Here is a 27,500-nt window from a genome sequence, read left to right as displayed (position 1 = left end):
TAGATCTGCCTGGTTGAGAGGACGGGCCTCATGATCTTGTTATCTTATTGCTTCACAAATCCCACAATAGCACTGCCAGCTTCTCTAAGAATGCCTTTCTGAATATTTATGCCACAGGTTCGTACAGAGGCTTTTCTGAGCCGTCAGGCATTCATGAACATGACTATACTGGCAGTCAGGTGATTTTCTGGAAAGAAATGCAAATGCAGTGAAGATCTTTGTATCACCTATAAGTAGGTCAGAAAGAAGTCAGGAAGCTGAGCTGGAAGAGGAACAAATGATTTTATTGAGAAACCTACACAATTAGTAGGTTTTTAATTTTAAAATACTTTTACAAATATAACTGTATAATATAGCCGTATAAAGTGCCTACTTTGTACTAAGCACTACAACACTTTCATATTTAATTCTTATGAACTTAGAGGTTAAGTCTTTACCCAAGGTCATATTTTAGGATTGCCGTGGCAAGTGATGGAAAATCCAAAACTGCAGTGGCACATATAGAGTTTATTCCTTTCTTGTGTAAAAGTCTGTGGGGTGAGCTGGTACAGTGCTTCAAGGCATGCATAGCCTTGACCTCCTGGGCCAAAATGGAAGCACATGTGCTCTAAATAGGAGGAAGGAAGAAGAGGTCAAAGAAGGTACGCATGCTGCTCTTTAGGGAGATTCTCGGAAGCTTCCCTATGACACTTCTGTTTACAGCCTTTGGTCAGAACTTAGACATGTACTAGTAGACATGTCTAGCTGCATAATAGACTGGAAATGTAGCAGTTCTTTTTCTCAATGGCTTTGAGCCCAGCTAAGTTTTTTATCTCTGCAGAAGGGAAAGGCAGACATTAGGGATGAATGGAAGTCTCTGCAGTAGTCATAAGGGTAAAGATAGGGTTTGAACTCAGATATGTCTTACCCTCGTGTTCTTCCTAAACCAGATCTTTTCATGGAGAAAAGTCTAGAAAATGTGTTGAATTGGCCCCACTTTTTGCATTACCAAGTTAACGGAAAGAAAGGAACATGCATGTGACAGGATAAAAAGAAGCTGAAGAATCATAAAGTGGGCTTTCAAGCTTCCTTTACATGGATAAAGAATAATCTTCATAAGTATTCGATCCTCCTGAGAAGAAAGGACAGTACTTTGAGGACCACCTCTCCATAATCCTAGACCAGACCAGTGCTGTCCAACACAGCAGCCACTAGCGAGCTACATGTGGCGACTGAGCCCTTGAAATATGACTAGTTAGAATTAAGCTGTACCATAAGTTTAAAACACATCCTGAATTTCTAAGACTTAGTACAAAGAATGAAATATATCTCAATAATACTTATGTTAATGACATGTTGAGATAACATAAAATATATTACTAAATTAATTTCACATATCTGTTTTTACTTCTTAAACATAGCTACTAGATTTAAAATTACATGTGTGACTTGCATTGTGGATTATGCTTATTTCTATTGGAAATCAATTTTTCTGGAAGACAAAAGATTGTCCTACAGTTTTTCAGAATGCTCATAGGATCTCTGAGAAAGTTTTCTCCAATGATTTTTACAAGAGTAATATAGCAAATTTGGCTCAAATAAATGACCCCAGGTTCTTTCTGGGGTTTCTCTCCCAACTTCAATGAAGTGTGAATGATTGACTATTCCCTTGGTAACTGGTATGGATTGACTGCAACACTTGGCTTATACTAGCCCATGCTTCTGAGGCATATGACTATTGACTGTTCTTACTAGAAGGATGAAATGGTTTATTGAGATTACATTTTTCTAAATTCTCACCCCAGGACATGCTTTTTGTAAATTAATTTTAGAGAGGGGGGAAATGAGAGGGGAGGGAAGAGAAAGAGAGAGAGAAACATTGATTGGTTGTGTCCCGCACACAGCCTGACTGTGGAGATCGAACTCGCAACCCGGGTATGTGCCCTTATTGGAATTGAATCTATGATCTTTTGGTGCATGGGATGAGGCTCCAACCAACTGAGCCACACTGGCTGGGGCTTGAGATTAGTTTTTGAAAGTACCTCTCAGGTTTATTCACATCCACAAAGGGAAATACTCCTGGGCTGGACTCAGTAATAACAGCTAGTCAGTGTAGCCTACTGGAAGAACCTCATGATTTCTCAAAGATCACTGAAATTGAGTCCTCAAACATATTTGCAAGTTCTGTAGTAATTTAGTAAGTTTCTGGCCAGCTCAGAAATACTGAATTAATTAAAGCAATTAGATGCTCTCTAGTTCTTCCCTTATCTATCTTTAGCTTTAGGTTCCCTTTAGCAGTGATTGATTACAGTTTCAATTTGAAAGTTGTGTTCTCTATGTAGAAAAAGGAAGGAAGATTTAAGGAGTTTTGGATTTTTTGGTCCATTAATATTTATGATGTACTGTCAGCAGCTAGTATATCTCTTTCTTGTTTTTCTATTCTGAATATATTATATATACACATGCATATACACATTTATATAAATATAGTATCTTCTTACTCTGAATATTACATATATAGAGAACCAATTTTGATGTGCTAGCATTTTCATCAAATTTCATCTCATTTCAGATTTCAAATATTCTATCCGTCCATGCTACAATTGAAATAATATTTTATTAACCTCACATTATTTAGTTCCTGCATTGTTTGCTTGAACTATTTGCAAATTACACTAAAATCAATGAAAATAATGCATAACCTATGGATTTTAAAATATATCTTTGAAAAAGGATTTTATAAAGCTTTTTTTTTTTAACAAATACTGTCCTTGATGGAAACAATAAAAAAAGTGTATTAATGATAAAGGTGAGTAAAAGGAAATGGTATAAGTGAGGCGAGAGAGTTGCTTACTCAGGGTTGATTAGTTTATTTTTTAAAAGTGGCAAAGTGGTTGATTTTAGGTATCTTGAGATATTTAATTTTTGCAGAGTAGACCACTATTGCTTTGTTGACCTTTATTCTGGGGACATTCTGGAAATTTGTCTGCCTCACACTTCAACCTGGTGGTTCTGGTGGGAACAGCCACCGTAGAACCCAAACCAATGACATGATGCAGGTAAAAAAAAATGAGAGTTTTCCCCCAAAGCTTTCCTAATTGGACTTAAGGGGAGAGTCGGGTCTTCTTTAAAGAAGGCAAACCTGAAAAGGGTATGCCTCTCCATTGTTGGGTTTGAGAGCATACCACTGACATGCAAAGAGGAACAGATGCATAGCATGGGCAGAGAACTCTGAGAGTGTTTGCACATCTGATTTCATTAATATCTAAAGCACAGATTCATCCTACCATTAATGACAATTTAGTATGTAAACCAATATAGTCCCCTTTGCCTAAGTGAATGGGTTGTTTTTCTGTCACTTGAGAACTGAAAGAGTCCTAGCTAATACATTATCCTTTGGGTATCTGGCCATCAGTGAATCTTAACTCTGGTAGTCACACCTTGTGTAGTATCCTCATCTTATCTAATAAAAGAGAAACATGCAAATTGACTGTACCTCCTCTACAGCCACAAGCCACGCCCACAAAGCCAATCAGGAGTGAATATGCAAATAAACCCAACCAAGATGGTGGCAGCCACAGAGCTGGAGCGAACAGGAGGCTTGGGTTGCCCCTGGCAATGGAGGAAGCCAAGCTTCCCGCCTGTCCTGGCCGCTGTGGGCTCCACTCAAGGCTACAAAGTTTCAATTATAGAAGATAAATAAATCCCAGATACCTGCTTCCAGTTGCTGTGGCCTCTGCTCAAGGAGAGTCTGGGAGCCTGGGTTGCCCAAAGCTGTGGCCAGCCGGCTAACAGCCCTCAGCCCCTCACCCAGGCTGGCCAGGCACCCCAGTGGAGACCCCCACCCTGAAGGGGGTGTGGCCAGCCTGAAAACAGCCTGCAGCTCCTCACCCAGGCTGGCCACACCCTCATGGGGTGAGGGTCCCCACTGGGGGGCTTGGCCAGCCTGCAAACAGCCATCAGCCCCTCACCCAGGCTGGCCAGGCACCCCAGCGGGGACCCCCACCCTAAAGGGGGTGTGTCCAGCTTGAAAACAGCCCTCAGCCCCTCACCCAGGCTGGCCACGCCCCCCCCCAGTGGGGACCCTCACCCCATGGGGGTGTGGCCGGCCAGCAAACCACCACAGGCCCCTTGCCCAGGATGCTCCACACCCCAAGGGAACCCCCACCCTAATCCGGGACACCCTTCAGGGCAAACCAGCTGGCCCCCACCTGTGCACCAGGCCTCTATCTATACTAACAAAAGGGTAATATGCTAATTAGACTGGGAGACCTTCCAGGAGACCTTCCGGATGTTCTTCTGGACAAAGCCATGGTAGCGGGGCCGAGGTAGAGGCAGTTAGAGGCCAAGAGGGGAGGGCAGTTGGGGGTTATCAGGCTGGTGGGGGGGCATTTAAGGGCCAGCAGCCTGTCGGTGGGAGGCAGTTGGGGGCAAGCAGGCCGGCAGGCAAAGTGGTTAGGGGTAATCAAGCAAGCAGGCAGACAGGTGAGCGTTAGGAGCCAGCAGTCCCGGATTGCAAGAGGGATGTCCAACTGCCGGTTTTGGCCTGATCCCTATAAACTGGCAGTAGGACATCCTTCGAGGGGTCCCAGATTGGAGAGGGTGCAGGCCGGGCTGAGGAACACCCCTCCCCCATGCACAAATTTCATGCACCGAGCCACTAGTAGATTAAATAAAGATATGGTCCATAAAGTCTCGTGGAAGTGATGGGTGTGACTCTGTAACTAGGCCATAAAAAGTCTATCTTGTCTCTTATATTGCTTGCAGAGGAAGAAGCCAGCTCCCATGTTGTAAGAACACTCAAGTAGTCTCCAGATGAGTTCCACTTGGAGAGGAACTAAGGCCACTTGCCAACAGCCAGTGCCAACTGGTCACCACATGAGTGAACCACCTTGAAAACAGATCCTCCAGCTCCAGAAAAGCCTTCAGATGACTGCAACTTCATGAGAGACCTGATTTAGTAATACCTGCCAGGCCATCCCCAAATCCTGGGCTCAAAGAAACTGTCAGATAATGAATGTTTATAGTTGTTTCAAGTCACTGGTTTGGAAGCATTTGTTACCCAAAGGAAATATGTTATTTATGTAACAACAGGTAACCCATACAGCCTTGTAGGAATATTGAAAAGGGGGAAAGGGTGCATGAGAAGCCTAAAATGGTGCTTTCCCAGAGGGATGGTGAGTGACTAAGTTGGCAGCAATTGATACTCAGTATTCCTATCTCCTATCTGTTTTGCATGCTTACCTGGGTTATATATATATTATTACTAACCATCACAGAAGCTGATAGCCCAATATAAAAGTAAGATAGCAAATCAATTCACTTGAATTCCACTTCATAACAAAGAATAATCTGTTAGTTTAAATTAGATTCTATATTGACGCTTAAACATATTAAATCCCAGATATTATTACTCATAGAAAAATAAATATTAACTTGTTGTAGACATTTAAATACATCTTTCTTAGTAGTTAATACATTAAACATAAGACTTTCTCTCAGATAAGTGAGCGATTGAGGATTTCCGATATTATCATCTAAAGACAACTCTATTACATTTTCTAATTGAATTCTCTATTTGAATATTGGAGATCAAACTTGATATAGAATAATACATGAATACAATACATATTTTTTGATGTGGTACTTTTAACCTTGTTAAATATCATTAAATGTTTACTATTTTTTCTGCTGTTATTCTCCAAGTTTTCTAGTTTTGATAATTATTACATACTTCTAATGAAGTCAGTTCAACTCCTTACTCAAATGATAACTCAGCAAATCATTGCAGGTGGCTCTGCCTTTGGTCTCGATGTGAGGCAGAGGGCTGAAAACCAGCAGATGCATGTTTGTTCATGGCCCCAGAGTTAACTGTGGTATGACTTCATGTACCTTCTCTGCACTTGATTTCCCTCAACTATAAATAAGTGCCTTGAACATGCACAGTCCTAAAATTCTACAGAATTGGGAAAAATCACTGAATATTGAGTCTTCAGTTATCTACCTTGTAAACTGTCCGGTCAGAAAAATCACCAACATTTGTACATGTAAGGTAATAGATTTATAATTGCATTCATGTTCTTGATATCTACAATTTTGTTTTGTATGATGATTTCACTGTTGGAAAGATTTGGAAAATGGAACATTATCCATAGGTAAAATTAATGTTTTAAAATGCTGTTAAGAAGAAGTATATAAAGCCAGGAATGGGTCCATAATTATAAAAATGACAATACATTATATTTGAAAAACTCTATTTTTCAAGAAATTATGACTTAAAATACAACTGAGTTACATGTTAGATAATATGTGTGAATAATCTACACATATTATCCACAATAATCTTTTCCTTATGTTCTTCCTTATTCTTTGAGTATACAATGAAAAAGTTCTGGAATGCTAAATTGTCCCAATACTATAGCTTGAGATCTATAATATTTTATATCTATATATCCATATCTATCGATATCTATCTATATCTATATCTATATCTATATCTATATATTTCTATAGCACACACTGTATATAACTTTCAAGTTAGCCAGCACTTTATTTATGAAGATGCTGAAAAATATTTACCTAAACCAGCAATGACAGGTGAAATCATGACCAGTAGAGGTTTACTGTTCAGTACTTAATGTGACAGGAACCAACACTTACCTAGTTTCAAGATGCCAGTGAATTGCATTACATGCTCCATTTCATTAGAGCCACACATCAAACCTACCAAAGAACTGCCACCATCCCCATTTTCAAAACCAAAAAGAAAGGCAAAACAAAAAATAATTATGCATTTTGACATATCAAGAGAGAGGAGGAACTGAGAATTGAACATATAGCTCTACAAATATCGCTCAACCCTTTTGTTAAGCTATGGAATCTTTTCTTAAGGCAGACATTTCTGGGCCTGTGAAAAATAGGAAACAGATAAATTCCTGGATGCACTGGTTGAGCAGCTGGTTTTGCTGCTTCCTTGGTCTTCCTGCATGTGCCCCCACTGCCGTATTACATGCTCAATTTGAAAACTGCTGGATTATGCCCTTATGCCTTGTCATTCTAGTGTTTTTTTAATCGACAATATTCAGTGTCGATTTGGTACACCTATTTAGTGTACCAAACTATTCTCTAGTCACAATAATATTTGACAAACCAGAGCAATACACTTACGTAAGATAATATTTGTCGAACTTTAGATATTATTATATAAGGTAGATAAGATGAGGAGGAGGAGGATGCTAGGACTTATTCTCTATAAAACCTGTGCATTTACTTCGTTTCAACATTAAACAATAGCGTATGTGCAGGCCTTTTAAGGCACTTAGTCAGTTGTATTGCTCTCTCCTGAAAAGCACCAGATAGGTTATTTTATAGGTGTGTAACAGGTGGGTTAACCTTGTATTTTTGCCATGTAGCCCTGCTAACTCAACAGAGATTGGCATGACCTGAAGACTCATGGCCTATGATGACGCCTGGCAGAGGGGAGTGCCCGTGCTTCTATCTTACAGAGTTAGAGTGTGAAACATCCAGGGAGAGTCAGCATTGAGGAAATGCAGAAGTAGGGAGAAGGAAGACAGGAAACAGAAGCCATGAGTAAGCAAAGCTATGAGGCAGAGAGAAAGTGAGTAGTCAGTAGCAAGAGTTGGAAAAATAAGCAGGTAGAGGGAAACAGAGACAGGACAGCTGACTCATGTGCATGGCGAGAAGCCCAGGGCTCCTATGAAGTCACCAAAGGGTAGCTTATACTTCTAGACTGGAGCTATTACTCAGTTGTTGCTGAGCAGCTATAATGAAAAGTTAGTGTTCCATGTGCCTGCCAATGACAACTTTATCTATCTTTTCTTTTTTTTTTTAAAGGAATTAGTTATTTTTTAAAATATATTTTATTGATTTTTTACAGAGAGGAAGGGAGAGGGATAGAGAGTTAGAAACATCGATCAGCTGCCTCCTGCACACCTCCTACTGGGGATGTGCCTGCAACCAAGGTACATGCCCTTGACCGGAATCGAACCTGGGACCTTTCAGTCCGCAGGCTGACGCTCTTTATCTATCTTTTCTATTTCCCCATATCATATCCTTTTTAATAAACCTAAATTAATTGAGCCAAATGATATCTCTGTTCTTTGCACCCTGAAAGAATCTAATTAACACAATACTGAAAGCTTGCACAGTGCCTGGAACTTAAGAAGAGCACCTTATATCACAGCTATTATGGTTTTAAAAGAGATCCTTTGAGCAAAAGCAAAAACTGTAGACTACCACTCAAATCCAAGCGTCACAGTTTGTTTGAAAGCTTTTTTTCTCTCCTGCTTTAAAGGTTTGTGGGTTTTTTTTAGTTCTAGGAGAAGGCCCAAATTGGATAAGTTTAGGTGTAGAAATAAAACACATGTTCTAACAGTTTGGGAGGGATGGATGAATCTCTTGGGATATGAGGTTTCACAAAATATTTCAAATTATTTTTCAAATATTATAGGCTTGCAAAAACAAAATGAGTTTCTAAAAGAATTTCTCTTTTTAGCACTCAAATGGCCTTAAGGGGATAGTAATGTACATATTTCTAACAATCTTACATAACTCAGTATTATTTCCTAGGAATTGATTGATGTTAAAAAAGTTTTGAACTCAAAGGTATTTCTGGACAGTGAAACTGTCTCCTCAGAAAATAGCTGAATTAGATGTTTTCTTAAAAGGGTTTCAATGCTTGGCTTCAACCTTTACCAAATTTTGTTCCTTTCTTTGACAAAAAAGAAGTAATCTCTAAAAAAAAAATCTCCCTGCCAGTTGTGAACAATAAGTGTAATTTGAATAGCAGAAAATTAATGGGCAACAAAGGAGAAACCAACCATATTCTTAATCTAGGTGTTTAAAAAAAAAAGGCTCTGATTAAAATTTAGTGTTACTTTCTATTCTTTTCTTTTTTAAAATCTATTTTTATTGATTTCATAGAGGAAAGGAGAGGGAGAGAGAGATAGAAACATCATGATGAGAGAGAATCATTGATCAGTTGCCTCCTGCATGTCCCACACTGGGGATCAAGCCCACAACCCGGGCATGTGCCCTGACCGGGAATCAAACTGTGACCTCCTGGTTCATAGATTGATGCTCAACCACTGAGCCACACAAGCTGGGTCAGTATTATTTTCAATATCTATAGGGTGGATAGAGTAATGGTGCCTGCCTGAGTTGTTCACTATAAAAATATTTCTTCCATAGCAGTGAAATCTAAGCATTTTTCTTAAAAAAAATGAAGATTTTATAAAAGTCAAGTGAAAATAAAATGTCTAAAACCATCCATTGTGATTTAGTTATGCACGTTTTATCAACATAGCCTGAAGTATCACTGGTAATGCTCTCTTGAAAAGTCTCTGATTTTCTCCAATTGGCTAGTTGGCCACTCTCACTATTAGTGAGTCATATGATCTTATTCATTTCTGGCTGAAATCAGTTGACTGTGGAGCAGGAATGCCAGACACTATGAAGGGTTGCAATTCTGGATTCTTTCAGCTTAATAAGTATGTCAATTGTCTGAAAGAATGGCTATGACTTAACGGTTACATAGTCAAGAATTCTTAAAATAAGATTTTTCTTTTTCCAACCCTGGCATGACTCTGACCCTGAACAGAGTGTACTTGGGTCACTCTGGAGATGTGGCCACTGCCCAAGTGTCCCTTGGACAGATGAAACAGAGACGGAATAGCAGTAAATGACAGGCTGTGAGTCCAGGGATGGCTCTAGTCTTTCACAGAGCTCAAGCACAGAGCTGGAGGGCTATAATAAGAGCTAGAATTGACTGAACACCTACCAAGTGTGCCATGTTTTATAAATATTATTTCTAATTCTTACACAAACCTATGAAAGGCAGCCCCCACTATGTTTTCCATTTTACAGATAAGGAAACCAGAAATCAAATAGGTGAAGTCACTTACTCAAGAGTTCATAGATTTACAATCACTGGACTGTACCATCTTCACAATTTTTATATAAAATTTATTTTAAAATTAAAAGATTTCTTTTGTGAATGAAATACCTCAGAAGAAAATTCATTAAAAAAATAAATTTCTAAAACACAGAATCTGGAAAAAAATCACTGGACCTAAGAATAAACCCAGTTCTGTCTGTTTGTTTTTTAATTGATTGAGGTCAACATTGGTTAATAACGTTATATAAATTTTAGGTGTACAACTTTATAATATGACATCTCTAGTCTCTATTGTATGCTCATCATCCAAAACCTAGTCTCCTTTACCTTCTCCTCCTCCCCTCACCCCCCTTCCCTTCTGGTAATCACCATTCTGTTGTCTATATCTATGAGTTTGCCTGTTTTTTGTTTGTTTTATTTGTTCATTCTTTTGTTGTTGTTTTTTAAAACATGTTTTTATTAATTTCTGAGAGGAAGGGAGGAGAGAGAGAGATAGAAACATCAATGATGAGAAGAATAATTGATTGGCTGCCTCCTACATGCCCACCACAGGGGATCGAGCCTGCAACCCAGGTATATACCCTTGACCAGAATCGAACCTGGGACCCTTTAGTCCACAGGCCGACACTCTATCCACTGAGCAAAACCGGCTAGGGCTCCTTTTTTTGCTTTTTGTTCTAGATCCCACATACGAGTGATATCATATGGTTCTTGTCCTTTTTCATCTGATTTATTTCACTTAATACTCTCAAGATACAAATGGCAATATTCCATCTTTTTATGGATGAATAGTATTCTGTTGTATATATGTACCACATCTTTTTTGTTTAATTTAAAATTTTTTAATTAATTTGGAGGGGGGGGGAGAGAGAGAGAGCAAGAGAGCTATCAATTCATTGTTCCACTTATTTATGCATTCATTGGATGATTCTTACAGAGAGGAAGGGAGAGGGATAGAGAGTTAGAAACATCGATGAGAAACATAGATCAGCTGCCTCCTGCACACCCCCTACTGGGGATATGTGCACAACCAAGGTACATGCCCTTGACCCGGAACTGAACCTGGGACCCTTGAGTCCACAGTCCGACGCTCTATCCACTGAGCCAAACCGGCTAGGGCTGGATGCTTCTTGTATGTGCCCTGACTGGGGATCAAACCCACAACCTTGGCATAACAGGATGATGCTCTGACCAACTGAACTACCCAACTAGGGCTGTACCACTTTTTTTAAAAAAAACCCAATTATCTGTTAAAGGACACGCCAGTTGTTTCCATATTTTAGCTATTGTGAATAATGCTGCAACGAACAAAGGGATATATGTGTACACATATATATCTTTACAAGTGTTTTCAAATTTATCTTTATAATAGACCTTTACCCTTTATATTTTAAGAAAGATTCTTTATCCATTGTCCATCTCCTCCTCCTTTAACCCTTAATCTCCATTTCCAGATATAAAATGTAATCCTAATAGGATAGGAAATCTTCCACCACTTCAAGAAGAAAATTTGTATCTCTTAGGGTGACCTACCCAGTTACAACCAGCTCATTGGCTTCTGCCCAGCTATTTAAAGCTTATTATACTCTTAGGTGGTAAAAGGGGATTTCCTGGTACCTTTCAAATTACTTTTCTATGTCCGTAACCACCCCTATTTCTGCTGAGCCACTATCCCGAGCCCATCTTTTACAGGCCATGCAACAGTGACCCTGTGCCACTCCTGCTGTTCTGCATTCGTGATTCATCATCACAAATCATTCTCTCTTTGTAGGTTCCACATTACCTATGAATGGGACTCACAACAATGTATTGATGTTTTTCTAACTTTAGGACTGCCACAGACTATATGTCCATTAAACACAAAGAAACAGTTATTCAGTTCAATAAGTATATATTGAACACCAGACACCGAGCAAGACTGGGTTGGAACAGGGGCTGAAGACATTCAGAGGATAAGCGACATAGAAAACACAAAGGCACGTAGATCTGAGAAAGTCAGTGCAATAGAACACTGAACCTTTTAGACTAAAACGTACCTGAGGGTAGGGAGTTTGTTTTGTTTTATTTTTACACTGATGTACCCCAAGTGCTTGGAATAGTGACTGGGGATGGATATTTGATAATAGACATTTGATTCATGTATAATAGACATTTGATTAATATTTGTTGTGTGGATGAATGAATGAATGAATGAATGAACAAGATGTGACTCTTGTTCTCAAGAAGCTTACACTCTAGTACACAATAAATAAATCTATGTAATAATAAGTATTCCTATAGGAATAAGCAGATGGGAGCAAAGCACCAAGTTTAGTCTTGAGATGGTTTTAGAAAGTTAGGGACCTCCCCAGGTTGCTACAGGCTCCAGTAAGGCTGGGAGACTGCTAAAACAAATTATTCCTACCTCCTATCCAGATGGTTCCCAAATCAAAATTTTCATCTAAGTCAGTTTCCTGCTAGTGTGTCTGTAACTTTAATTTTCTTTCATGGATAGGCATATCTTTAATATGTCTATTTCCATTGTATTGTTTGTCAGTGAAGTCCAAATATAAACATCTCTAAGTAATTATAATATAATCTAGTTTATCATTGGTGTAGGCACTTCCCTTTCTGATCAAATATTAAAGTGAAGTAGAGAAGAGGGAAGAGAATAGTGTAGGTCCTTAGGAATGACAAAACCAGAGAAAGGGAGTTTATGGATTGCTCAGTTCCTAAGGAGACCTAATTTCTGAAAATGGCTCTAAATACTTAAAGGAACATTTTACCATTAGAGAACAGACCAGAAGTTAAAAGTAAAGTTGCCAAAGACTTTCACCACATCATTCTACTATAAACATGTGAATGAGAAAGTTAAGGATCAGACTCAGTTGCTAGTTATGCTTCTATTTCTTACTGTCATAAAATAATCTGTGTGCTACCTTGAAAATCCCTTGGCTTCGGCTTTAAAAAATTGTTTTTACAGGAAAGAAAATTATCTTCTAAAGTGAAATCAAATAATTGCTATTGAATTTTACATCACAGGAGTCTTGTTCCCAAGTAAGCACAGTAGAACATTTCAACTACAAGAGTACCTCTGACTCTAAACATATTGTTAGCTCCCACAGATTCCTGCAAGAGCAATGCACAGATGGTGGATTACATTGAGATTCTTGAAGGGCTCTCCGCATGTTGACAATATTAGTTTATGCACGTGAGTAACATTGCTTAATTTGCAAAGAACAAAAAAACAAGAACATTTAGTGATAAAATAGAATGCCATTTGGACTATTATTGTTTTCATCATAGAAAATGCAAAGTTTGGGGTAAATATGTTTATCTCTGTTAATGGTATGGAAGCTTTGCAACAAAGACTGGCTGAATATAAATTGAGACTGATGATGGTCAGACATTATGTATAATATTGAAGCGCTATTCTACAAAAGCCTACATTTCTTGGGTAACAAAACTTTTAATATAGAAACTCCATAGATAATTTCTGAAGTCAACTCAAGAAACTAAAATAGACGGATCATACACTGAAATAGAGACGTCTGAAATCATTCAATCTATTATTCCAGTAGAAAGGTAAAATATTCATTTTTTCATTTTGTTCATGCTTTAGACTAGAATTATTCTCTAAAAAGAGTTGGTGTTGTTTCACATACCCATAAAAGTTGTCTAACTCTACATGGAACATTCATTTCTCTCAATCTTTCAGTTCAAGTAGCAGTGCTTCTAATGAAAAAATTTCACACTAAATGTATAACAAAATGACTTTGTTTCTCCTTTCACACACTGAGGAAATCATGCAGGAAAGGAAAATAAATCACTCTCTTTTGGGGTGAAAGCATTCATATTTGATAAGTGATTTGAAAGTAAAATGAGATTTTACATCAACATTTTACATTTTTAATGGACTTGTCTTTATTGGCATTCTTTTCAGGAAAGAGTTATTACTAAAAGAAATATGCACATAGAAAAATATGTATGACAAAGTATATTTATAGATAATTTTGCTAGAGAAATGAAGAAATCTTGCAAAGTGAATATGAGAAAGAACCTAGTAATAAAAAGGTTCTAGGAGAGTATTATTAAAGACAAAAAACCCAAAAATGTTTTGCTTTATGTGAGCATAGGACTACAATTTATAAATACTATCCAGAGATATGAAGAAGAAGGGGAAATAGCCAACTAGTCAGAGAGGGGAAAAAAAATACAACAGAAAATGCTTTCTAAATTTCTGGTTTTAGAATGTTGTCTGTATCTTCATATGGCCCCCTGGATAGCTGTCAAGTCAGAGCTGGATTAGAAATGTGGTTACGGGATCTAAGATAAACTTTCTTTTACATTCCTGCTCCACCCCTGAAATTCTTTTCTACTGCATTTAAACATTGGTTGCCCATTAACTCAGCCTTTTTTTTAATGTATTTAGAGGCCCTGGGCTCTAGTGAAATCTTATAAAACTGTTTATAACATATTCCACAGTGGAGAAAAAGCAAACTGACAAACGCCCCATGCCTTCACTCCCACCTCTGGCTTTGCACCCTTCTGGCTAGAGCTTTCTACAAAAACAGTGAAACTCTATTTCAGTGTTAACTGCTCTTGAGAACAGGCACAATACATGACCACCTTAGAGGATAACCAATTACAGATGTGCTGTAGAGCATTTTATAGGAAGGCATAGGATTTATATTCAGGGGATAATCTTGGCATATACTATATGCCAGGTACTAAACTACTCTCTGTCTCTATGGATGATGCAAAGATGAATAGACCACAGTTATGTTTTCAAGGTGCTCACAATCATGTAGGGGATGTGAAATATTACAAGCAACTATAATAAAGATATGTCTGCTAAGAAGCTTTGATTGCCTCATTTATTCATAGCCTCTTTCAAAGAAAAACAGCTTAAGATAGTTTCTTTATGCATATGGTATGCATATTCTTCACAGTGCTCTGAAGATTGAATCTGAGACCAACACTGAAACCCAGAAGTGGTCTGAGGCACAAGCTCTTCCAGAGAATGGAGCTGGAAACCGAGTCCTTCAGTGGCTTGCTTGATTACGTTCACCTTCCGAAAGTTTGAATGTGAGATATGTAAGGAGAGTCAGTTTGTTTGTAACATGGCTGGAGTTGAAGAAGCAGAGATAGAAGGTTATGAAGTTGCTGTGACAGCAGGAAAGTAGAATAAGGAGCGAGCAAGGATGTGTTACTGGAGTTGAAAGAATGGGTTTGGCCAGCTGAGCAGGTGGCTAGAACTTGTCAGCCTGGAGGGTCCCAAGCACTGCTATGTCCTGGATTCAGGTTCTGTTCTCTGCTGATTTGACTGTTGAGACTATTCTTCCTTTTAATTACTATGGAGCTTCACAATACATTCCTAGTAGCTGTGGGCTAACCTGGGTGTGCCTATTCTTTGCTCACGGAGAAGATCCCTCCAAACACTACAAAATAGTAGGAGGGATCAAAGGTTAAATGGTTGGCAGCACAATCCTTATCCTGCAATTTCAACATCAGACACTTAGAAGATCCACAGATATTTGAATGAATATTGAATAAGGGAAATGGGTCAAGTATAATGAGGGTTAAGAAGAGTAGAAATTATTTCTTGCTGAGAGAATTGGAGATAAGCTTTTATGAAGACACATCTGAGCAGAGCCTGGAAGTCAGAGGATGCTTAGTTAGGAGTGAAGGGCGGGACTTCTGCAAACATATGCTCTAAACATGGGACTTTTAAACTGTTTTAAAAGTATTATGTTGTCGTGAAAGTTTTTAAGGTTACGATGAAAATACCCTGGAGAGAACATTATGAAAATAATAGTTAAAGGGTTGCATCTTTGAAGATATTCACTTCCCCAATAAACCCAAGGAATAGGTCTTACACCTCGGCCTATCCCTCTTCCCCATTACAACCTGTCTTGCATTTATACACATCTTCATTATTTATTTATTTATATATAATAGCTCCTTATGACATGTAACACAGCAACACTATGCACTCTTCTTTTAATTTATAGCAACGAGATTGCATGCAAGATGCAAAATCCCCTAACAGCTTGTTTCTTTAACAGCACAAAAGGAAAAATAATAACCACTCCACACATTGTTTACTACTTTGGGCAGTGGTGTTACCAAAACCTAGCCAGTCCCAAGTTCTTTTTACAAAGTAATAATTTTTTCTCAGGTGCTCTGAAAATTCTTAGATTTGAAAGAAAACCAAAAGCAACCTACCTTGGGATGTGGAGTTTCATACGTTAATGTCTCAGTGCCTACCATTGCACCTTCGGGAAGTTTATAAATTCACATTTCACACTGTGAACGCACATGCATGAAGCAGCTTGCCTCTGACCACCTGAAAGCAAACTCATGATGAATGGTTTTCAAATGTCCCACTCTAGGACTATTTGAAGAAGATGGGCCAACTGTCTATTGATAATGTCATCAAGGCTCTTTTTTTCTTTGTTTGGTAGGATTTTGGATTTTCCTTAGAAAAACGACCTGCCCAATGACTCTCAGTCTTCCTGAGACACAAACGATTGAAGTGATCACATCCATCACATCCTCCCGTGGGAACTAGCTGCCACTCCCACTCAAGAAAGCATGTAAGATCCCATGTCAGCCTGAGAGACATGTGCCAGGAATAGCCCTGAACATGAATTAAAATTTTTAAAGCCAACTTAAGAATGAAATACTTCAGTATTAATCACAAATGATTTGTGTATCTCCTCACAATTAAACACATCTCAACACCTTGCTTCGGTGAGAACTGCTGCACTCATGATGTTATCACCACCAAGCATTACTCAGTGTCAGCAAAGTACACACACACACACACACCTTACTCCCCCACCATCCATACATGTGCACATTCCCAGTCTTAACTAGACACAGACTATTACATTTCCTCATTCTAACTTCTGTTTTCAAGCTCTATCAACAATTACAGACAACTGCATAGAATTTTGCTCTTTTATTTTTTAAAAAATTATTGATTGATTTTAGGAAGAGAGAGAGGAAGGGAGAGACAGAGAAACACCAATGTGTTCCACTTATTTATGCATTCATTGCTTTATTTTTGTATGTGCCCTGACTAGGGATTAAACCCACAACCTTTGCGCATGGGGATGATGCTCTAACCAACAAAGTGACCTAGACAGGGCCAGGCTCTTTAATTTTATGTGTGAGTACAGTGAATCACAAAAAATTTTGATTTTGAAAATTAGTTTGGTGACTGAGGACTGACTTTGTTTGTCTGTGTTCCTGAAACTGATTTCAGGGTAATAGATATTCTAAGCCAGCCATGTTCAGCCTTTTGATTCATTCACACTGGACAGCTATTGTTGTGTTGGCTGTTTATTTGACAGACTAAGGGAAAAGAGGTCAGTGCTCCTGACTAAATAGTCAGGTTTTGCATGTTTTAAAAATTCTTGCGGCACACAGGTTTAAAATCGCTATTTTACACCATCAAGAGAAAACAAGAAATATGCAAAATATGTTCAAAGGTAGTTAAATGCCTTCTCTCATATAACATTATGAGAATTTGCACACTGATCACCATTTTATCTATTAACAAAACACATTTGGGTAGTCCTGCGATTAACTTTTAACAAACAGTACAGCCCTAGCTGGTTTGGCTCAGTGAATAGAGGGTTGGCCTGCAGATTGAAGGGTCCTGGGTTTGATTCCAGTCAAGGGCACATGCCCGGGTTGTGGGCTGGATCCCCAGTATGGAGTGTGCAGGAGGCAGCCAATCAATGATTCTCTCTCATCATTGATGTTTCTATCTCTCTCTGCTTCTCCCTTCCTCTCTGAAATCAATAAAAATATATTGTTGAAAAAAAGATTCTCTCTTTAAAACAAACAAAACAAACAAACAAAAGAAAAACAGTACAAGCTGCATACGATTCTGCAGCCAGGAGAAAGAGCGGGATGAGGATCCATTTGTCCGAGCTTGTGCAGGTAAAAGCATGTTTCAGGATGATTTTCTGGAAACACGTTATTTATATTTAAACATATTTTCTTGGTTGGCCACATTCTTATTTATTCAGACACACCGTCAATGTGCATTTTAGGATTTCTTTACTTTTTCATTCAACAAATGTTCTTGAGAATCTACTATGTGTTCTACAGTTAGGAATTCAACAGGAATAGAACACAAATCCTAGCTCTTGTATAGCTTAGTTTCTAGTTGAGGAAAGACAGATCTTGAGCAAATAAATAAGCAAAACACATATTGTGAGACAGATGGTGATTCTTTCCATGGAGACAAGAATGCAGGTAAAGGGAAACAAGAGTTCTGGAGTGAAAATTACAGTTCAAATAAGGTAATCAGGAACCTCCCTGAGGAAGTGGCATTTCAGCAAAGACCTGAAGGAAGTGAGGGAGAGAATTCCCTAGTTATCTGAGGGAAAGAGCCTTCAAGTGAGTGTCTGCTGGTCTCTCCAGGGGGCAAGAGGAGGCCAGTGTGGCAACAAAAGAGCAAGCAAGGGGAAGAGGAGGCAGACACGTGATTAGGAAGCCAAGGGGGTCCCTGGTGGGCCATTGTGAGGGGTTTGCCTTAGAATGCAACAGGAACCTATTAGAGGAGTGACAAGGTTTGATTGTGACTGTCTTGAACATCAATAGATGGGATACAATATCAATATGATGTCACTTAGTGATGTCTTCTATAGAGCCAAGGTGTTTTACAAAGCTGAGCTAAGATGCAGTGTCTGAGGAGTTTTATAGTTTTGGTATTTGTCCTGAAAAAAGGAAAGAAAGGAAGGAGGGAGGGAGCAAGGAAGGAACAAAGGAATGAAGGAAGAAAAAGGAAAGAAACCAAGTACTGTTGAGACATTAAGAGTAGTAACTTTCTGCTCGGGTGGTATGACTCAGTGGTTGAGTGTCGACCCATGAACTCGGAGGTCATGGTTAAATGCACATGCCCGGGCTTCGGGCTTGATCCCCAGTAGGGGGTGTGCAGGAGACAGTTGATGAATGTTTCTCACATCATTGATGTTTCTCTCTCTCTCTCTCTCTCTCTCTCTCTCTCTCTCTCTCTCTCTCTCCTCTCCCTCTCCCTCTCCCTCTCCCTTCCTCTATGAGATCAATAAAAATATATTTTAAAAAAAGAAGTAGTAACTTTACAATGTTATCCATGTTCCTGACAAACCTGGTAAGTTAAAACAATCTGAAGAACATATAGTGTATTTATAGTTACAAAAAAATACATGATAATTCTTTGGTTTTGCTCACAACTTTCCTTTAAGCCAACATAAATTGCTACTCTGCCAGTTAAACTATCTGCAAAATGCACAAAATTTGTATTTGGAAACATTTCATTGGCATCCTGGAAGTTCAATTAATTAATGTCTGTAAAGTACTTTGAGATCATCAAGAACACAAAATTGACCTAAAAACAAGGGTTTCCAATGATTGCAAAGAAGTCCATTATTTGGGGCATCTGTTTTACCTCTATACATTCTCTTAGCAATCATTTCTCCTGATCACCATTATCAATCGATGCTATCTCACAGAGACTCAGAAGAGCTGGTCCTGAGAAGTAAAATGATGAATTTAGGAAAAGCTAATTATTGCATTGGTCTCTATTAAATTTGGCCTATTTTATTAGCAAAAAAATAAAAAATAAACAAATTTCTGTTGAACAGTTCTCAAAGTATAGTCCAGGCACCCTTGGGGATTTCAAGACATTTGTACTACACTTGATCTTAGTCAAATGTCTTGAAGCAATCAAGACATTTTTAGGTCTGCAAAGTCAAACCTGTATTCACAATAATACCAAGATGTTATTTTCTTTTTTCACTTTCATTTCTCTTATGAGTGTACAGTGACGTTTTCTAGAGGCTATGTGTGCTATCTAAACACATGCAGGAGAAGATGTGAGACTAACTTCTCTTTTCAAGCCAGACATGAAAGAGATTTGCAAGCCTGTTAAAGCAATGCTATTCTTCTCACTACTTTTTAAACTATAATTATTTTCATAAAGATGTTCTTCATGTTAAGATGTAATGAGTTTTTGTTATTTTAAGTGAATTAAATAAGGAAGTCAATACACGTTAAGTGTGTGAAAAGATCCTGAAATCCACTACTTTTGATAATCTTTGAACCATTACTTTTGAATGTACACTCCAAGAGGGCAGAGATTTTTGTGTTTTGTGAATCAATGAACAAATATTCCAAAGAGTACTTAGCATATAGTAACTGCTTAATAAACACTTGTTGAATGACTGAATGAATGAATGACTTATTATTATTATTAAGATGTTAGATGAACTAACATGGGCTTCTTAAGGGCAAATGGTAATATTTATGTTTGTTGAGGTTTGTGCATACATAGAATTATCTTATGCAGACATTACAATTATTTATGAAAGGGATTCAGAATAAAATGAAATAATCATTTATATTTCCATTTGCAACTTCTTCACACATTCACAGACCGCTAATATAAGAATTATGACTCTATCAGTGAAAACAAAGACGTTCCTCTGAGTTTTCAGCATGTGAAAGACTGGTCTTCTATTCTTTTTGGTACACTCACAAACTCCTACATCTTGGCTTTCAAGGGACACTTGACAAGACAAAGAATCTTCCACAGAGACTAGAAGAATTCAGCAAAATAGTGACTTGCTTCTTTCAGTTGAGGACATATGGATACCAAATTAGATGTCTGGTCCCAAAGGGACCTAATGCCTCTAGACTCTAAAATGTTAAATTGATGTGCACAAATAAAGCTCTATTTGAATGCACTTTACCATGAATGGAATAGAAGCACTTTACAACATATTTAATAACTGGAATTAAGGAGAAAAGTCAAAAACTAGGAAAATCAGGCCTGTAAGCGATGGGTTGTCCAATGAGTACCTCCTTGGCGAATTAGAAGGAAGGGGTTTTAAAAAATACTTGTGATTTCTAATATTTCTAAAAAGAAAAACATTCAATGAAGTACTGTTGCGTTAGGGAGCTAGAAACAAAAGCAAGAGACTTTAATTGCAAAGTCCTTATTTTGAGTGGATTATGAGTCCTATTATTTTCTTTAGAGCAGCAAACCCACAGATTTTTATTAAGTGACTCCTACTCGCCTAGGTCTCTCTGGATATGGAGGATTCAGTGTTCCCTGGCTCATGAAATTTATATTTCAGGGAGGAAACAGACAAGCAAATACAGAAACAACCACGATAAGTTCCGGTATGATAAGCAGGATTAAACAAGTGTCTGTGTGAAGGAGTGATTTGTTGGAGAGTAGAAGGATAGGGTGGGGAGTGCTGATTTAGGCTAGGTGTTGGGGACTCTCTCCTGAAGTGGCGGTATTATTCTGACACCTGAAAGGCAAGAAGGAGCATCCTCAGCTGAGGAAATTGCTTGTTCAAGACCCTGAGGAGGGAATGAACGTGGTTCATAAAGGGAAGAAAAAGGTGGCTAGTGTAGTTGGAGCCTAGTGAGGAAAGGGATCATCCATGATGTGTTCAGAAGTAGGGAAAAACTGCAGCATGAAATGAGTTAAACGCATTTTAATTTTCTTCTGAGAGCAATGAAAAGCCTTTAGAGAGCTTGATCTGGTCATATGATCCAATTTGCATTTTGAGAAGACTCAGTCTGGCTGCCCATGGGAAATGGATTGTAGGGAAGCTAGTATAGAGCCAGGGATCCATTAATGGATGACTGTCCCCCTGGGAGAGGGACAATGGATGGTAGCTTGGGATGTAGTGGTAGCAGTGAAGAAGAGAAGTGGACAGATATGGATTGATTTGTTCTTTGTTGAAATAGTGTATGGAACTTGTTTGGCTCCTTGAAGGAGTTTAACAAATCGTAACTTATGTCATTGCTCCATTTTTTTTTTTATTGTGTGTGGTTTTTTTTTTGTTTTTTTTTATGGAGAGGAAGGGAGAGGGAGAGTTAGAAATATTGATGAGAGAGAAACATTGACCAGCTGCCTCCTGCACACTCCCCACTGGGGATGTGCCCGCAACCCAGGTACATGCCCTTGACCGGAATCGAACCTGGGACCTTTCAGTCCCCAGTCCGACGCTCTATCCACTGAGCCAAACCGGTTAGGGCTCATTGCTCCATTTTTAAATGCATAGCTTGCGGAGACTCATGGATTTGTGCTAACTCACACAACTAGTAAATTTAGCCAGTGTACAATTCCCACTGCCACCAGGTACTGTTATACCATTCACAAAACCCATCCTCCGAGGCCTCTCCCCCTTCCAATCTTTTCTGCGTTTGTTACTGTTCTAATCTTCCTCAAGCATTGCTTTCATTGTGTTTACCTTGCTGATAAGGACATTAGATGTACTTGTGTAGTTATTGAGTAATTGCAGTGGACTATGATTGTGTGGGTGGGTGGGGTTCACACACTTAAGATATGGCTCTCCCCTCTAGGATTTTAGAATTTACTTGGGGAGACATAAGTAAATCCGTATGGAATAATAGACGGAGAAAAAGAGATGGCATAATTAACAAAGCTTTCATAAAGGAGGTCAGACTTGTTCTAGATCTTGAAAGAGAGGCAGAAAGATGCTGGGTGAAAAAGGAGCAAAGACACAGTAACCTAGTTTTGTACCACAGAGAGGAGGATTGCTTGAGGAGGAGAGAGTATCTGCTTTGGGGAGGTGGGAGACAAAGTCACAGGGGAGCATAGTGCCAGACAATGGATGCTAGCAAAAGCTAGGTACCGCCCTAGCCGGCTTGGCTCAGTGGATGGAGTGTCAGCCTGTGGATTGAAGGGTCCCAGGTTCGATTCCGGCCAAGGGCACATGCCTGGGTTGCAGGCTCGATCCCCAGTGGGGGGTGTGCAGGAGGCAGCTGATCAATGATTCTCTCTCATTGATGTTTCTTCTCTCTCTCCTTCTTCCTTCCTCTCTGAAATATATATATATATATGTATATATATATATATGTATATATATATATATACACACACACACACACACACACACACACACACACACACACACACACAGCTAGGTACCAAGAATTTGGCCTTGATTCAGTTGGATGCAAAGAGTTATTAAGATTTGTAAACAAGATTCACTCTTAGTGAAGGCTTAGCTAAGACCAGCGATCATTCCTCACTAAATTTCTAAGGTATTTATCATCAACTTTAAGTACTAAGCTTATTAATTCTTTGTACTTTTAAAATATATAATCTGTATGAGTGCAGCCTATATGCAGAAGGTACAGAGGAAATATTTGATGATGATGAAAGACATGTATAAGGAAGATTAATTTGGCAATAGCATATGGCCTGCATTGAAGAGAAGAAAGCCAGGATGTAGGAAAGTCATGAGGAAGTTGTTCCAGAAGTGCAGGTGTGAAGGAAAGAATGTGGAAGAGGCAGATAAGAGAAAATGCTTAGGAAACATAATTAAAGGGAGCTGTAATCAATTTGAATGCAGAGTGGGTTAAAAATTAATTTCAGTTTTTGAATATAAAGTTTTGAAGGACCATCATGCCCTTCAGGTAAGATGGAGAACTTGGGAGAGGGTATTAGTTCGGGAGGATGAAGAAGGGGAATTTGGCTTTGGACAGGCATTTGCTATGAGGACAGGGTATTCATTTAGAAATGATCTAGGAACTGGGCTAGATGAGAATGAAGTGACTTTTAGAGACTGCTGAAGGTTCATTATGATTTCACTCACGTGAACAAAAATTTATAGAGGTCCTACAATGTGCAAAGAGCTACAGGATATAGAGTTAAAATCAGCACGGACCTTGAGGAATTAACTGCCCACTAGGGAAAACAGCTATGCAAGAAAAGAATACAAAGTGAAATAAGAGTCAGAGGAGATATATGCTGGGTAAGTGAATTAAATAACACCTTAGTTAGTAGTACGAATTTCCCACGTGAGAAAACGGACTTCGAGTCCATCAAAGTATCCAGAGGTAGTTCCTCCTGTTTAACTTTCCCTGACTGTTGCGGAGCCTTATTCCAGCTCATCAGAGCTTTAATAGGCGAAATTTAGCTACATGGGCAGCAGCTGCCTGCTCCCCGTGGTGGCCTGCGAGAAGACTCTACCCCCTCCCGGGACAGGGTCTCTTTTTTACAGGGGGATAATAGTAAAAAGCATATGGTGGGTAGTCACGTAGATCACTACAAAGAACAATGCACTTCTAAGTTAACAGATAACATCACGCGGTTCTCCACACTCTACACATTCATTAACCTCCTTGCTAGGGCCTGACGATTATCTTTGGGCAGCATTCTGGCTTTCTGGGAAGTCAGTCAAACCTGAGGCTACAGGGAGTTAAACAGTCACAGAAAGTTAAACAGAGTCTCCAACATTTCCCAGCTGCCTTTAGTGCTGGAGTCATATTAAATCTATAAAGTGAGTTCCACTATAGCACCCAAAGGCAATGATCTCTAAACGAGGCACAAATAAGGCTGGCCACCAATTAGATGTCCCTTCAGGAAACTTGTGTCCCATAAAGGCCTTTCTTGTTGAACAGTGAATGACAAGTGTATTCAGAACCTCTCTCTTGGGGTGTTTTAAATTTAAGTCACAGAGAGTCGTCACTGGAAGCAGAGGTAGCAGAAGCTGAGACCACTATGAGAAAGAAGCAGAGAGATGCTGATTCAGAAGAACTGCAATATTCTTCTAGTCTGGGCAATAGATGCTTGTTAATGAGGGGATGAGCAAGGCATCCCGGCCTGCTGCTGGATTGCAAGGACTGCAGTTGATTCTTGGAATGAGCAGTAGTTCTGGCTGATGCTATGAGTTTCTGAAATGTCCTTATTTCCTTAAAATAAGCCCTCAGAATCTACGGTGCTCTGAACATGTCCTGGCATTTTACATATCGTAAGAGCCCAACTAACACAAGGGTATTCCTGTGGTTTGCTTTGATTACATCTGCAGAAGAGGGTACCTTGTAAAGGAAAGGGTCAGGGTCATGTTTATAAGGCAAGATCAAAAGCATGTGGGCATGTGCATGTGTGTATGTGGCTGCCTTCCCAGAAGAGTGTAATGGGAGAGGGTAGAAATACAGTTGCATCTTAGAGCAAGCCTGGAACCCCCGGGTTCATACTTTTTGTTACCCTTCTCACTCTTTACCCACCATGAGCACAGTCCAGGACTGTGTGCATGTCCTGGGGGAGAGCAACGAAAGGAAGAGCCAGGAAGACTGCTCAATGGAGTCACCAGGCATGAAGAAGAGAAAGCCCCCAAAAGCAGAAAGTGCAGCTTCCCAGAGGAGAAGAGAGGAATTTGAGTAGTATCTAGATCAGTGGTTCTCAACCTTGGCTGCACATTAGAATCACCTGGGAATCTTTTTAAAATCCTGATTTCTGGGCCTCATCCTCCGGAAATTCTGTTTCTTTGTTACTAACGTTGTGGCCCCACCCCATAACAAAGAAACAGAATTTCCGGAGGATGAGGCCCAGAAATCAGGATTTTAAAAAGATTCCCAGGTGATTCTAATGTGCAGCCAAGGTTGAGAACCACTGATCTAGATGAAAGTTTCCCAATGTACAGACTGCTGACCACAGGTTTAAGATCACATGATTTGATAAAAACGAAGATTTCTGGTTCACCTTAGACCACCTGAATGGGATATTTGGATGAGGGGCCTAGGAACTTGCATTTTTCTAAGTATGTCAAATGCTTCATGAAGTGCTTACCTTTGAAATCCACTGCTCTGAGCCCACGGTAAAGGACGTGTTAGGGAGGCTGCTGGCTTCTGAGAAAGCACCCAGGACTGACTGGCGGAAAGGCTTGAGATAGCTTATGTGTGCATTGCTGTAGACGGGAAAGGAAGGAAGGATAAAGTGATCTGCAAATGAAGCTGGATGATAACTGAGACCACATGAATGTATTCGGTTTCTGCTAATGCCAGAATTTTCATAATCAGCATAAAAGTGCAATATAAAGCTTCACCCTCCCCTCTATATTTGTCCTTTTAAGATTTATGGAGGACTAACTCCAGGGAGAACATTGTATTAACAGCTGAAAGAGAGGACAAAAGCTCATCATGTACTTGAAGTTGGACAAAATAAATCAGTGATTCATATTTAAGTGACTACAAAGCAACATACAAGTAAGTGAAAATTCACTCACTTAACAAAAACTCACTGTGTTCATTATGCGCCGATTCTTTTCTGGACTTCCCAGGGTGTGGTTTTTCAGGTGGTGGCCTGGGTGAGCTTAAAGGCAGATTTTGTAAGAAGGTGAAAACAGAGATTAGAGAGAGTTTAAGGCACTGGTTCTAAGTGCAGATTTAGAGTCACAGATTTCAGGAGGATACATAATGTCAACATTCCACAAATATTTATTGAGTGCCTATTGTATTGTAGGCACTGGGAATACAGCTTTAGGTAAAAAAAGACACCCCCCCCCCCTCCAAAAAAAAAATACCTGCTCTCATGGGGCTTATGTACTGGTGGGAGAAATGAAAAAAAAAAGCTTACATAGTATATTAGAAGGTGATAATTGCTCTAGAGAAAAAGCAGGAAGAGAGAGAGATTTGGGAGAAGGAGGGAGAGATACAATATCATAGATGATCTTTTGGGAAGAACTCGTTAGGACACATTTGAGCAAAGATTTGTAAGTAAGTGTTGGAGGAAGCTTTGGGGATTTATAGTGCATGTGTGTTCCGCTTCCTGTCTTCTGCCTCTTCCACCTGGGGCCAATCGGTAAGAGAGGGAGACCCAAACAAGCTTTGCAGATCGCAGCCCACAGAAGGAGTAGGAAGGAAGGATGACAGGTGGTGTGAGGTTGATGAACAGTCATAATAGTTGGGGTTTAAAATTATTGTCTTATTCGTGTTGTAGGATGTGGGCCATTTACCTTTCTAGCTAGTTTATCCACAGCAGATTCTGGGTTAGCGCTAGCAGGTTTAATTGTCCCATTGTCCAATGTGTGAACTCCCTGAATGTTAACTGATGAATATCAATCTTCTAATTAATGTTTGAGCAATTCTCCTCGGGTCCAAACTATCAAGGACATTTCTACGTAAAAATAATGAGCCTTCGGATGGTGCCCTCAGGGGCAATGGGTGTATTGGGGGTCCCTGCTTAGAGTGACCTCTGATGAAACAGCAAAGGCAAAACAACAGACCCGTGGAGTGATAAAACGGTTCGCCGGGTTTGTTAGGGCTTGGGGCTAGGTTCCCAGCTCCAGTGAGGCGGGTGAGAACCCAGCCGAGATCTGAAAGCCCTGGGGTGGGGGGCCGTCTGCCCCATCTCCCCCCCCCCGCCCCTCCCCCCCACCGCGGTGGGCGACTGCCTGTTTATTTACGTGCAATCAATGGTAGTGAGTGAATGTGAACTAGTGTAGGCAGATCCCGAGGGACGACGGGATCTTCGCAGCTTCTCCGTGCAGAAGCGATAAGGGTGAGGCAGGCTCGCGGACAGCGTGCGTGTGGCCGACCGCAGGCGGCTGGGGTCCGAATCTGCGGCTGCGGGTTGGGCTCTGCGGCGAGAGCCTGGGGGCGGGGCGGGGCGGGGCGGGGCGGGGCGGGCCGCCGCTTGGGTCCACCAGTAACCCCCCTGCCCCGCAGGCCGGTCGGCCTCGGCCCCACCTCCACCTCCCCGCCCTCCGCGGCCCGGCCCCGCTTCTCCTCCCCGCCTCGCTCTCTTCCCTCTTCCCACACCGCCCTCCGCCGCTCCCTCCCCGCACGCCCGCCCGCCGGA

The 27,500-nt window shown here is 39.9% G+C and overlaps 1 long non-coding RNA gene across 1 annotated transcript; it reads right to left on the bottom strand.

Moving 5' to 3' along the window:
- Nucleotides 1-27,313, bottom strand: LOC132226081 (uncharacterized). The gene is made up of 6 exons (XR_009451005.1): nucleotides 27,106-27,313; nucleotides 26,656-26,892; nucleotides 25,942-26,012; nucleotides 25,491-25,608; nucleotides 17,774-17,856; nucleotides 1-262 (listed from the first exon to the last, which is right to left on the bottom strand). It is a non-coding gene; the product is annotated as an uncharacterized LOC132226081 (long non-coding RNA).
- Nucleotides 27,314-27,500: the final 187 nt, after the last annotated feature.

Source organism: Myotis daubentonii, chromosome 2 (genome assembly GCF_963259705.1).
Source record: "Myotis daubentonii chromosome 2, mMyoDau2.1, whole genome shotgun sequence".
NCBI lineage: Eukaryota > Metazoa > Chordata > Mammalia > Chiroptera > Vespertilionidae > Myotis > Myotis daubentonii.
The sequence above is the reverse complement of the archived record's forward strand: the minus strand, read 5'-3'. Positions and strand labels throughout refer to the sequence as shown.